Source organism: Mustela lutreola, chromosome 3, assembly GCF_030435805.1.
Source record: "Mustela lutreola isolate mMusLut2 chromosome 3, mMusLut2.pri, whole genome shotgun sequence".
Classification (NCBI taxonomy): Eukaryota; Metazoa; Chordata; class Mammalia; order Carnivora; family Mustelidae; genus Mustela; species Mustela lutreola.
In genome coordinates, this window is record NC_081292.1 from 7165469 (window position 1) to 7180053 (window position 14585).

Here is a 14585-nt window from a genome sequence, read left to right on the forward strand (position 1 = left end):
CTCTGATCCAGATAGGGTTCCTCGGCAGCCCTGGCTGCTTCTCATTCAAGAATTTCTCATTGTTCAGTTCTGAGGAAGTTCATTTTTGTTATTATTCACATGCTAGACCAACCTGTGTTGGGATGTCGTCTTCCTATAAAAACCTTCATATTCTTTGAGAAATTATTGAGTCATTTTTAAATTAACTACTGCACACACACAAAAAGAATTTCTCAATATATTAAAAGATGGAAAACAGGGGAACCTGGGTGGCTCAGTCATTAAGCATCTGCCTTTGGCTCAGGTCGTGATCCCAGGGTCCTGGGATCAAGCCCTACATGAGGCTTCCAGACAGGAAGCCTGGTTCTCCTTTGCCACCCACAGGTGTTCCCTCTCTCGCTGTCTGCCTGTCAAATAAATACATAAAATCTTTAAAAAAAAAAAAAAAGATGGAAAACACCAAAACAGGCTTACAGAAATTGTGAGCAGTTTTAAATGTTTACTTTTAATAAATTAACACTTCTGGCATGCAAAAATACAAAGCAATATAATCATGATTTGCATAGAATAACTGTATAATTTATTTTAAGACATCAATTTGGAGTACACTCCAGGCCCCAGTGAGTTTTAAAATTTATTTGAGGAAATTGACTTGTATAAATCTTTTCAAGATATCCTGGTGATTATCTTTTTTTTTTTTTTAAGTTTGTGCTCCTCCCTTTTTTTAGGAATTTTATTTATTTTTTTGAGAGACAGAGACAGCATGAACAGGGGAAGGGACAGGGGGAGGGAGAGGGACACACAGAATCCCCACTGAGCACAGAGCCTCCAGCAATGTTAGACCCCAGGACCCCAAGATAAGGACCTGAGCCAAAATCAGGCACAAACAACTGAGCCACCAAAGCGCCCCATGGTAATTGCCTATTAGGTGTCATCTGAAGAAAAGTCTACATTTGAGGTCTTTTGTGAATCTGGGGCCTGACCCCCATGCCCCTCCCCACCACTAGGGCCTGGGTTTGATCCTCCCCCTCCCTCCATCTCTTTCTCTTTCTCTCTCTCGTTCTCTCTCTCTCTCTCTCTCTCTCACACACACACACACACACACACACACGTGTGCACGCGCGCGCGCGCACACACACACACACGCCCCTCCATCTCTGGGATCACAGTTTTACCAGCTCCATCCCTGTCCCAAACTCTCATCCTTGCTAACACAGCAAACCCGGATACAAGTTTTTCCCTTTACACGAAAGCAAATTAAACTTTCATGAAAGCCCATGAGTTCCTCGGTGTGGTTTTCCCTTTAGCTTCCCCACAGACGACAACAGCCTCAACTAAATTAACCCTTTCCTCTGGGCTCCAGTGGGCACTGCCTCAGGTGGCTCAGGGGGCTGCCCTTGCTTTCCCTGTGGGCTCCCGCACTGTGCAGGCAGTTAGCTGGAGGTGGTGTTTGCAAAGCTAGTGTTTACTGGTTTCCACCAGAGGTTTCTTCCCAAACCATTTTCCTTGAGCAAAGAGTTCTAACTCCTTGATATCAGCTTCCTCTGCTCAGACCAACTTTCTTTCTTACAGAATCGTCTTTGGGGAGCAAATTAACTTGTTATAGACACCAAACATATGACCTAAATTCTCCCTCAGTGTCTAACATGCTGTGCTCCCCTCCAACCCCGTGATATATGAGGTGTTGGCACTGACTGCTTTATCACTTGAAAATGCCTCCATCTTCTTGCTGCTCCCCTCCCTGCTTTGTTCCAACCTGTACTCCCTGGACATTCACACCTCTACATTGTCCCAATACCTGGAGCTGGTCAAAAGAAGTCACCAAGAAATGCCAGAAAATGAAAAGATTTCCCAGCACTCAATATTAGAACAACAAGTAACACACCATGTCCCTGTACTAACCTAGACAGATAATAAAATTTAAAACTTGCTCATACACCAGCAAAGCCCTATGAGAGTAAGCATAGCTTAACAACAAACTACTAGGTGGCCTGATTCCAGAACATCCTTGGGGCAGGAGGATACTTCTGGATACATGCACAGGGGAATAGCTATGGGGTATTTGGACCATTGGGGAGTGTCACAGAACACACATGGAGTCATGGGACCCCAGGAAAGCAACTACTTGAAGACACAGACAGCATGGTTGGCATTCTGTAGCGCCCTCCCCAAAGGTGGCAGGCCTCTTTATGTTCCATCATTGCACAGATGAGTGCAGAAGCAAGTTAGGAATGGACACAGCCAGGGACAGTGGTGGGTACAGTGAGAGCCTGTACTCTCGTTAGGTAGAGAGGAAAGTGTCCTATCCAAACGTAGGAAATCATTGACTCAAGGTGGAACCCTTAAAACATAGACTATCCTAGACTATGAGGAAAAAGACTAATATTCAACACAGAGGCAAACAAAGAAGAAAATTCTGGCAGGATGAGGTTGCTTTCTTTGGTCACACCTGACAAAGAAGTTTACCAATTCCTCAATGAGGAAGAATTATGGTCAGCACTGTGTACGTGCATGTGTGTATGTGTGCACTTGACTCTCCATAAGTTGGCCTATCAGTCTTTCTGAATGAACATTTTCATGCCACCCAATAGAAGACCTCTTCTTGATATCATTAAGATATTTATATGGGGACCCATTAAAAATACAACCAATAAGGCAAAGATCAAATTCTTCTCAAGAATCTTAAAGTGACCCAGAAATCTCCTTCATAGGGATCTAACTTTGGGAAATAATCTAAAATGTAGAGCCCAGATAGCTGCAACAAGATCCTCAAGGTAGCTTTACAAATTAAAACTGGAAACACCCTCAATGCCCAACAATAGAGAACTTCTTGCCTCATGTATATAACAGAAACCTTCAAATGTGATGTTTCCAAAGAAAAAGATGGAGAAATACTTACTATATAAAGTTAAGTGAAAAAAAGCAACATTTAAAAATATACACAATCTCACTAAGTTAGTATGTATGAAATGTGTGAAAGTGCTTTGCAAATTGCAAAGCCTCCTTCGTGTGTCAAAAATAGTTCTGGCCATGACATGGCAGTCGGAGGTCAGTTGGATGTCTGCGAAAAGGAGTGTTCATGAAAAGAAAGCCCCAGAGGACACAGAGGGAGAACTGTGTGCCATTTGTGCCCACCCATCCAGTTTTTTTGTGGATCTAGCAGCCTTCTGAAAGGAGACCAAGTAAAGAACACACTCTAGAGAGGGCAAGAGAGGATGGACCTTATTCTCAGTGGACCTGAGAATGACTAATGTAGCCACAGACCTGAGGGTCATTAAGAACAGTCCATGTGGGCAGTGGAGGGGGCAGCTCTGGAAAATCAGGGGACATCTCAATAGGAAAGGGAGCTAAGAGACAGAGATGGGAACCAAATTACAGGAAAGAGACACCAGAAAAGTAGGACAAAATATTCCAAAGGCAGAATTGGACTACTTAGAATAAAATCATTATTGCTAATATCTGTGTTACATGCTATAACACCCCCCCCCCACACTCACACTATGTTTGCATAACATCACCCATGATGACAGAACATGCTGGAACTATGAGTTCTGAGGTTGAGATTTTTCATGAACGGCATAAGCAGTGTAACCTGGAGTTATGGTGGGTCAGTAAATCATGTGAATCCAGGTCTAGTTTCCTTGCCAGGAGGATTCACATGTGCCCTCTATCAGATGAAGGAAGGACCAAAAACTCACTGTGTTCTATGCACATTTTTACCCTGGCTACCAGGAAACACAGCTAAATTTAGAACCTATTTGCAATCCCAAGCATTGGACTTTGCATATATTAAAATGGCAATAAGTGTTTTTTAATGACTTTCTGTCTCTCCTTAGACAATAGCTTCTTGGAAGGCAGAGACTGTCTTACTCTTCCACCCACCCCTGTTTTTTCTATATTGATAAAATGATCAATGAATGTTGAAAATTTTGATGGGTGAATGAATCTTAACCTGCACTCTCAACCCATTTTTTTCTCATCTCTTAAAATATTTGTAGTCTTCCTTCCTGGATAAACTGCATACCACATGCTTACTTTTATGATGCAAACTGCCTGAATTTCTCAAAGATAGGTGAATATAAATTATAAATGAATTGAGCACAGAAAGGAATAATGAAAGAGTGTAAGAGAGGAAGGAGGGAAGGAAGGAAGGACAGACAGATGGAAGGGGATGAGGAAGGGAGGAAGAAGATACCCAAGTTCAGACTCCCTTCAGCAATGCAACTTCTTCTTTTTTTTTTTTTAATTGATCAATACATTTATTAGCCATGGGTAGAACAGTAATGAGAAGGCCCTGGGTAAAATAAAACACTTTAAAAGTAATTGTGTTATTTTCCCCACCAATGAAAGACTAAATTTGGGTTCTGTCTTGATATGGAGTATTGGTATCTGGGTGTCCAGCCATTTGGAGGTCATTTCAGTAGAAACTCTGTATCATCATAGATAATAGAGCTAGAAATCTTGGCTGAGCTTCTTGGGGCCACATATAAAAGCAATGCAACTTCTTAAGGGAACTGCCACCATAGGAACTAGAATATACTGTTAGCATAGCAAGGCTTGGTTTTGTTCTGGACTATGTACATTTTATGCAAAACCAAACATGTGCATTGAGTAGACCAATTCATATTCATTGGAAAGGTTTGGAGAAATGCAGAAAGACACAGTAGTAATAATAGTAACAGCTATAATTTATAGCTTACCATGAGCCAGCCACTTTTCTAGGGATTTTAAGTCCATAATCTTGCTCCCCAGCAAACCTGGTAAGTAGATATGAGAATCCCCGTTTTCAAGATGAGAAGCAAAGATTTGGTGACATTAATTAACTTAACAGAAATTGTAGGCCGGTTTTGAACCCCCAATGCTCTGTTCCAGCCCTCTTACCTAGATTCTTTTCTCTGCAATGGAATGGCTGAGCATGAGCAGGTCATTCTTTTCCCTTCCAATACACGTTTGCCCCCACCCTTGTGGCCATCCATCAAAGATGGTGAAAGACTGTAACCTTAAGAGACAGAAATGGGGCCCTGAATCTATAGATTCAGATATAGCCAGGACCCCATGCTTCCTTCCTTCTTCCCCAACCTTCCTCCCAGAACATGGGTCTTGGTGTGCTTGTCAGGAAGATGTAAGAAGTGACCCCTGTTTTGTTTATTCTCCTCTGTTCAGTCTTGTTGATGGGGAGAGAGAAACCCCTCAGAACTGTGGATTCAAGAACTGTTGAGCTGCCCTACCTCATTGAAGCCACACAGCCCTGCTGGGTCTTGATCTCCTTTGTATTAAATTGGAAAGGTGAAATGCGAGATGTCCATAAACCCTGTCAATAGTAGACACTTGGAGAATTCTAAATCATATTCACTTAGTCATGTTTTTCACAAATCACTACAGAGTTACTATGACCTCAGTCCAGTGCTAAGGTGTCCCTGATCCTGAGATACTTAAAAGCATGTTGTAAAAACAGATACTAATACATATGCAGATGTAAATTATTTGATCCAGTTGGTCTTTTTTTTTTTTTTACTCCTTATTCATCCATTTCAATAATCCAACCCACCCTGTGCAAAAATCACCACCCATCAAAGTGATGATAGAGAAGAGAGAGCAAGTGTAACTCTAAGAATCGTCCAGGAGAGAGACCCCAAATCCAAGGAGAGAGAGAATCAGGAAGGATGGGGCAGTGAGCAAGTGCCATAGAAAGAAGGTAAATGGTCCTAGAAGACATAGGTGAAGACAGGTGTGTTTTAGAAACAGTGACATGGAAGCAGGTGTGAATATAATTTCCAAAGACTAAAATCCTCTTGGCAAATCACCACTATTTGTTGCTGATACAGAAGGGATGGAGCTTGGTGCTAGAGAATCCAGAAAAGCTGGGTTCCCATCCCTATTCTAAAGCTTAAGCTAAGATCCCTGAGCTCTTTAGCCTTCAATGGGATAACCTCTAAAATTAGAGGATTGAACTAGAGGCACTTCGATGGTGACATCCTTCCATATCTGTCAGGTTCTTATAGTAAGTAATCTGTCAATTAAATGCAATGAATATTTATTCAGTACTTGCTATGATTCAAGCTCTGTTCTTTAACACAGATGCAGGCAGAGTACAATCAAGAGCAAACTGGTTCTCTTGAGCATCTGGAGAGGTGTTTTTTTGTTTTTGTTTTTTTTTTTTTCAACAGCTGCAATCTAAACAATATAATGTGAAGCAATTCTCTTAACAAGAAAAAAAAAGAAAAGAAAACTCTGAGCTTAAGAGTGAACTAATGTCTAGAGACACCAAGGCCAAGACCAATCCAGTTAGTCGTTCTGACTCCGGGCATCTGTAGAATTGTCACCTGCATGGTCAGAGGGATGTTCATCTGCCAAATAAGGACAGACTTTCTAGGGTTATCAGGGCTGTAAAGCCAAGACACTGAGACAGCCATTTGGGGAAGAATTCTTAGGCACTTACAATGAACATTTCTGGATGTTTGTGGCTTTCATCTTGTTTTCCCCTTTTAATTTTTTTTTTTTTTTTGACAGATAGAGATCACAAGTATGCAGAGAGACAGACAGAGACAGAGAGGAGGAAGCTCTCTGCTCCCTGCTGAGCAGAGACCCCAATGTGAGCTCGATCCCAGGACCCTGAGATCATGACCTGAGCTTAAGGCAGAGGCTTAACCCACTGAGCCACCCAGGCACCCCTCCTTTTGAGTTTTAAGTGAAAAACTTGTCAACCCATTTTCTCTTCAGTTAGGTGAATAACACAGAGCCTGTGGCCCTAGAGCCTCCTTTCAAGTTCAGCATACAGGGGTAGCTCATACTAACTACTTTGTACCTATACCTGTTCTAGTTCTCCCAAGAACTGAAAAAGAAGTGGAAGTCACCTTAACTTTGTCCTTGAAAAAGGAATGCTGAATTTCCCTCTTCTTTAGGCTCAGGGATAACCATTAAATAATTATCAAAAGTGAATTATATCCAAGATACCATGCTGGGTCCTGGACATTGGGTGCATGGTCCTTGCCTTCATTGAACTTACAGGAGCAACACATACAAGGAAAATGAATCCTAAAGTTAACACCCTGAGCAAATGAGTCAGGCACTCAAATAATGCTGGAATGTACAATTTTTTTTTAGGATAAGAATATTTTATGAAGACTGTTATATATTCCCCCAAATCAATACTCTCTTCTTCAGTGTAATAAGTATACTCAAGCACATTGCTGGCTAGCTAGACTACAATGGAACTGACATAGTGATATATGCCATCTCCAAGCTGTGCCTTAAGACAGTGGGGTACCTCCTCCACCTCCTTTCTTCTTTCTCCTCACTGGCTGGAACTGAGATGTAGCAGTGATCCAGATTTGACTGTGCAGTTGAGGACAGTGCTCTGGTAGGTGAAGGAGCCACAAGATGGAAAGAACCTGGGTCCCTGAATGACTTTATGGAGCAAAATAGGATACTTTTCCTCAAACTGTTACATGAAAGAGAAGTAAACATCTTTGTTCTCTAAATCATGTTCTTATTGTGCTTGTTATTTCACCTTAACATTTTACTATAACTAATACAAAAAGAGAAAAATTAAGCAGTCATCATCACAAGTGAAACTGAAAATAATAAGCTGTTATTTATTGATTTGTGGTACTCTTTCCAAAACTATAGAACTGATTTCCTTCCTTCAATTGCTGATGCTTTAATCAGAGGCTCTCAATAGAGAGTTACACAAGATCTCCAACCTCTGTAGGTCTCAATTTCCTCATTCATAGAGTGAGGTTACTATAATTATACCAATACAGCAAAATCATTATTGTGAGCAATACCTGACATTATGTTTGTACAGTCTCTGGTACATAGAAGGTGCTTACCGGAGCTCATTTCTTTGGAGTTTTGAAGGGAAAAAAATCCACAAAAATAAATATAATTAGTTATCTAAGTCAAAATGAAACAGTGATTGTCAATGCCCAGTTTCCTCCGGCCTTTGGGAAGTTCTGTGTTAATGTCAAATACTTCTTCTCTTAAATCAATTATCTTATGATGGCTGTCACAAAACAAAGTTCCTCAGAGAAGACACACATCACAACACAAAGAACAAGTGTTCAGACCCATGTCATTGCTTAGAAGTGAGACAAAATCCAGGTGGGTGGTAAAACAATGGGACGATGTCAAGAATGAGAAGAGATGACAATTCCCATTTGAGAAGGTACTGTTCCATTGCCAGAAGCAAAGAAGAATCATAAAAATGGGAAGAAGGCACAGGAAAACTGGTTTTGGCATTTTAAAAAAGCAGACCCAGATCTTACCAAAACATGGTCATGCCCAATGCTGTTGGGAAGAGAGGAGAACAGAGACACAACAAAATTATCAGGGGTGGGGAGGTGTAAGGAAAGAATTTTCTCAGCTACAGGTCAGGAGTTGGGGATGATACTAGCCTTTTCCTTCCACAAGGGTAATTTTCTGGAATCACAGTGTAGTAGGAGCATTCTCAAACTGCCAGTGAGAAAGGAGGACCTGAAGGAGTAGCATCCCCAGTGAGTCTATGAGAACCCTAACAAATAGTGTTAACCTCACAGAGTACACACACACACACACACCCCACAGATACATACACACACGCACACACACAAAATACCCCAAAAAAGACAACAATCACATTTTTTCTATTTGTCTTAGTGATTCTATACTATTCGTTACCTTTCTTTGATGAAAAATGTTCAGTGATTTCATATTCTCAAATTTCAGTGAAATGTTCAAAAGTGTTTCTGGTTTTCTCATAGACAACACTCACATGGAGAAGGCCTTCCCTTTACCTCCTCACCCCAGCCCTGCTCCTCTATGTTAATGTCTAAAGCATTTCTCATTTTATACCTTGATATTCCTGACTATCTCCCAGGCCCCATCCTGGTTCCAGAAGTGCAGAGGAACATGGATGCTTGACATGGACAATGGGTTGATAAACATTTGGGAGATGTCAAAATCAGTGAGAAATAATAGCATATATTTCTGTCTGAGGAAATAACTTTTCATGCCCAAAACAAAGTGAAATCTTACCTTTATTTGCTTAATTGACATGACTGAGCTGCTATTTTGCAAACTCCCTAATATCCTTTCTGAAGAATTATACCCAAAAGTGGAAGTCACTCACAAAATCAGAGCTATTGAAACTTAAATCCTCAAGCTTATGGAAAAAAGTGATCCTGAGTTTTAAATTAGAAGATGAACTTGTCCAGAAATGATTCCTTTATTCAAAAGCTGAATATAAAAGTATAAGTTAGAAACATCCAAGTCTGAGAAATTATCATCAAAGACACACAAAAATGGACTGTCCAAGAAAAATTGAGATTTCTACCCTTTGGGTCATTGATCTTTGATTTTTTTTTAATTTGTAAGATACATTTTTTTGACTTATTCTTGAAAATGTAGGTCTTTGAATGCCAAACTATGTTTTATGTTGTATTTCATTAGTTTTAAGATGCAGAAGGAATTAAAAAAATACTAAAATATGAAAACCATGTCTCTGATATTGAGGAAATAAGGTCAATAATCCACAAAAAAAGCCATGGAACAGGCCATACCATTATGTTTCTAGGCCTTTATGAATGCTGATTCTCTGCTCACAGTTCCTTCCTTTCTTTGTTCACTTGGCAAACTCCTACTCACCCCTCAAGAAGCAACTCAAATGTCACCTTCTCTGCAAAAATTTCTTTCATTCTCCCACCTCAGTGCCCTCTTCCAAAGCTTGCTTTGAACCTTGTATAGCCTCCAACATGGCCGTTGGTTTACACATTGGTTCTCTCCCCAAAAGTGTAAGCCCCTTGAGCCCGAGAAATGGCCTGCTTACTTCTCTAATTCCAGTATCGAGCACAGAGATCACTTACAGGAGGCACTCACACCATGCTTGTTGGACTAAAGTACTAGCAACGGACTTTCATGTAAATAATTTCTATGTATCTTTACAAGGCTCTGAGGTAGGAATTCCATTGCCCCTGCTTTTCATGAGGATACTGAAGCTCAGAGAGTTGATTGATGCACCCAAGACCAGAGGCAGTAAATGACAGCCCTGGTCTTCTGATGCCAGATACTAAGCCCTTTCTATTTAACTGTGCTGTCCCTATGAATATCATACAGCCTTGTCCCTCAGCCTGGCACATTTCCAACAGCAAATGAGACGTGGTGTCATAAAGCATTTATGTCCAAGGAAGGCCTGAAAAAAACATGAAGAATAACTTGAGGTCTCTCCAACTCCCATGTTGGAGACTTTACCGATTAAGGGGAATTGGCAGGGTTTTGAGGTGGAATAAATTGGTGGGGAGTTAAAGTAGCCTAAGCCTTGGACCACAGGTCATACAGCTGATCAGGAGCAGTTGGCTCACCCTGCATGCTGCATGCATATCTGTCCTTCTGTAGCTGTGTCAACATGGGTGTCTCACATGCTAGAGAAAAACGTGCGTGAATGAGCTCTGCTTCTATGTGTACATTAGAATGTGGCATGCATGTGTGTCTCTGTGCATGTGTGTATATATATACAGTTTATATGCTTGAGGTTCTATTTGTGTGTGCATAAATATGTTTCAGGGTTATCTGTGCTTGTGGAAGGTAATTGAAATGTGTTATATCTATGTAGAGTGAATCAGGATAGGTAACCTCTTCCTGCTGCACTCAAATCTCAGTGAAGTCACATCAAGCTGGCAGAGTCATTGGTACAATTCTCCCTTCAGAGGATCAAGATCCCCCATCTTGTGATCCTACCATCTTGATATACAACTTACAAAGTTGCTGCAGCAAGGGAAGAGAGAACAGGAGTGTCAGGACATTTTTAAGGAAGTAGCTTATCATTTCTAAACATCCCATTGACCAAAATGCAGTCCATGACCCTAATTTAACTCCAGTGGAGACTGATGGCTGCTGTCCTCTGTGTGCCAAGGCGTAGGAAAATGAAATGGAGTGAACATCAGCTGCTATTGTCCCTGCAACATGGTCCTTCCTTTGCATCATCATTCATATCCACCAAAAAAAGACAAAAAAATCCAGCCAAAGAAGCATAATCTTCCACAGAACTTAGCAGCATCTTCCCCAACCTTCTGGCAGAGTAAAAAGCTCCCAGTGCAACTGACTGTCCATTTTCCTGGGAGGCCATTTACAAGAGTCAGTCCCCAGCCTGACGGAGTCCTCTCAAAACAGACCCCAAGGGAAGGAGAACTGCTCAGAACTAATGGACCATTCTAAAAGGCAGAAGCAGAAGCAGGGAAAACTCCCTCCCTCGTTAATGAGAGGAGAGGGACTACACGTTCATTGGGAGTTTGATGAGAATCTCTCTCTTGGGGGATGAAGGGTTGCACTAATTCATTCCTTATGTCCTCAATTCCCTTTGCTTCGCAACCTGCTTGTCCAGGTCAAACCAAGCTAGAACAAAACATCCCTGGGCTTCCCTAAAGCAAGAAAAAATTTACAAAAGCCCCTTTCCTGACCTCTCACATAAAGTTAGATGGTCTTTCCTCTATAACTGTGAAGCATTTACAGTGCCTCTACTGTAACAGTAAATTCAAATTATTTGTTTTCAGGTCCAACTACCCACCTGTGAGATGTGGAGACACTTCCCATGAGAGGGGGATGGGCTCTGGAGTGTGGAGCATGGGCCCCATGTTCAACACCTTCTGTGAGGAACTAACAGTTCCGATTTCTCTAACCTTCATTTCGACATCCCTAAAGGAGATCATTTCACTTGACAGTTACCATGAGTGTAAACCAATGGTTCACAACCCAACTGCAGACTAGTCCCCACCTTAAGATTCTGGCTTGACTGTCCCGAGTATTAAGATTTATTACAGCTCTCCAGGTAACTCTTATGTTCAGCCAGGGTTAAGAACCACCAATGTAAAGAGAAGACTAAGGCTTACTACTCCTGGGGTCTCCATCAAGCCAGGGTCCCAGCAATGCTCTCCACTTAGAGAGATGGGTTGGAGACCTGATTCAACATTTGACCTGGCCCTTACAAAAACCAAAAATCAGGAAACAAAGTTGGAACTTCAAGTTCCTGTTGTTCCTCATGTCACTAGGTGAAGTTCTGAGCAAGATGGGGTTTTGATTAAGTTAAAAAAATAAATAAATAAACCATGATGGCTTCCTACTTATGGACAGTGAAACACCATAATAATTTGGAAGGTGTTGCCTATGAAAAAAGTGAAAATAAAGTGGTCTGTGCAGTAACATAAGAGGAATTTGGGAGCTGTCCTCTGATCATTCTGGATGATGAAATTTAGCAGATTCAGAAAACCCAGGAAAGAAGGAAGAGAAAAGAATGATCAGCATTAAAAGAGGGAACTGGGGGTCTCCTGAGTGGCTCAGTGGGTTAAAGCCTCTGTCTTCTGCTCGGGTCATGATCTCAGTTTCCTAGGATCAAGCCCCACATTGAGCTCTCTGCTCAGCAGAGAGCCTGCTGAGAGCCTGCTTCCTCCTCTCTCTCTCTCTGCCTGCCTCTCTTCCTACGTGTGATCTCTGTCTGTCAAATAAATAAGTAAAATCTTTAAAAAAAAGGAGGAGGAGGAGGAGGACTGGGAACAGCCGAAGTCTGGAGCCCAAGAGAAGCCAGCAAAGAGAAACTTCCTGTGTACCGGGAACAAACTGTGAATGTTTAATATCAGTGAATGAGGTCGGACATTTAATTTAAAGTTGACTTCTGAGGGTGCCTGAGTGGCTCAGTGGGTTAAAGCCTCTGCCTTCAGGTCAGGTCGTGATCCCACGGTCCTGGGATTGAGCCCCATATCGAGCTCTCTGCTCAGCGGGGAGCCTGCTTCCTCCTCTCTCTCTGCCTGCCTCTCTGCCTACTTGTGATCTCTGTCTGTCAAATAAATAAATAAAATATTTTTTAAAAATTTAAATAAAATAAAATAAAGTTGATTTCTGCCCAGTGGTTACTACCATTCTCCTCCAATCAGTTATTCATACCCCTATGTGCGGCAAACCTGGAGTATTAGAGCCCTGGGGGAGTTAAAATTTGCAGATGTACATGACCAGATACAGGAGGTAAAGGGACATGCACAATTCCCTCTCTGAAGCCGGTGGAGTGGTACCAGCACAGCATTGGGGAAAGATGGCGGTCCTGGGGTTATAGGAGGTGGTCACCCAAGACGTAAGTGGAGGCCCAGTGGGAAGATGGAGGTGAAATGGAGACAGTGACAGCAGAGATGTGGGGGCAGTCCTCATTGTCCAAGGAGAGGAGGGAGGCCAGTCAGTCATTCACTCAGCAAATATTTTTGAGCACTTATTATAGGCTAGACAGGCAGTGTGCTAAATACTTAGGATACATCAGTAAGGAGAATAAAGATCTTAAGTCCTTTGGAACTGGCATTGCAGAGGAGGCAAACAGATAATAAATAAACTTAAAAATAAGTTAATTATATGGTAGATGAGAAGCTGATGATGCCATGAGAAAATAGTAGAAATAAAGGAGGTTAGGAGGGATGAACTTTGTCACAATAGGCAAAGAGGGCAGGCAAGTGACAATTTTATGGAGTCTCAGTGGAGAGACAAGGCCTGAGGAAGAGAGGGGACGGGGCAGGAGATCCTACCTGGGAGCTTTCCAGGGATCGGGGGGAGAGGAGTGAAGAGCAGAGATCCTACAGGGGGATCTTCTGGGCCTGTTTGGAGAACACAAAGGTAAGGGCGGCCAGAGCACAGAGGACAAGGACAGTGACCACTGCCGTGTTCAACTACATATAGATGAGAATTACAGCTCTTAGCAACGAGATGAAGCTGAGTTTTCCATTACATGGGAAAAAACAATTTCAGACAGCTGAGATACACATTATCAGAGAATTAAACAAAATGATGTGTGTTAAATACTTGGCACACAGCAGCTTCTCAGGGTGGGCGGGTTTCTTCTCCTCTTCAGACATTTCACATGTTGTTTGTCAGAAATTTGAGGGTGGGGTTCTGGGCCCCAAATGCAGAAATCCTTCCCCGCAGTGTCTCATTCACTGATTTGACCCGGCCGTTGAAGGTCCCCAGACTTATCCAGCTTCCTCAGTGGGGGTCATGATTCTGCCCACCCCATTCACTCTTCTCCTCTCTCTGCTTCCCATCACTCTCAACAAGCAATAGTATTAAGGATAAATTACAAATAATATTTTTGTAACAAGAAACACATCACTGAGAAAGAATTAAGAATGCCAAGAAATGGACCCGTAACTCCTGCCTTATGCCTATGCATCTGAAAAACACTCCTTTGCTTTGTAAGGACAAGGAAATTTGGACTGACTTCTCCTGGTGACCAGGGCCAGTCACTGACCCAGTGTAACCGACAAGCAGAAAATGTTGCAGGAGGTAGAAGGTAAGGAGGGTTTGACTCGGCAGATGTAATGCTGCACGTACCTGAATGACAGCCTCTCACTGCAGCCCTGGCTGGAGCGGAAAGTTCTGTGCTGAAGGCTGAGAGCCAGTACCACCTTAAAAGCGGAAAGTGGACAAAGAAGGAAGCAGAGGGAGGGGACCAGTCAATTGGCCTCTGACCTCAAGAGGTTCTGAGCCTGAAGATGATTCAAAAGAACAGAGCATCTGGTAGTTCAAGTCAGAATCTTAATTGCTCGCTCTCCACAAAGCTTCACAAAAGGCTGAGTTAGAAGAATGTTTTCCTGGAGGCTGAG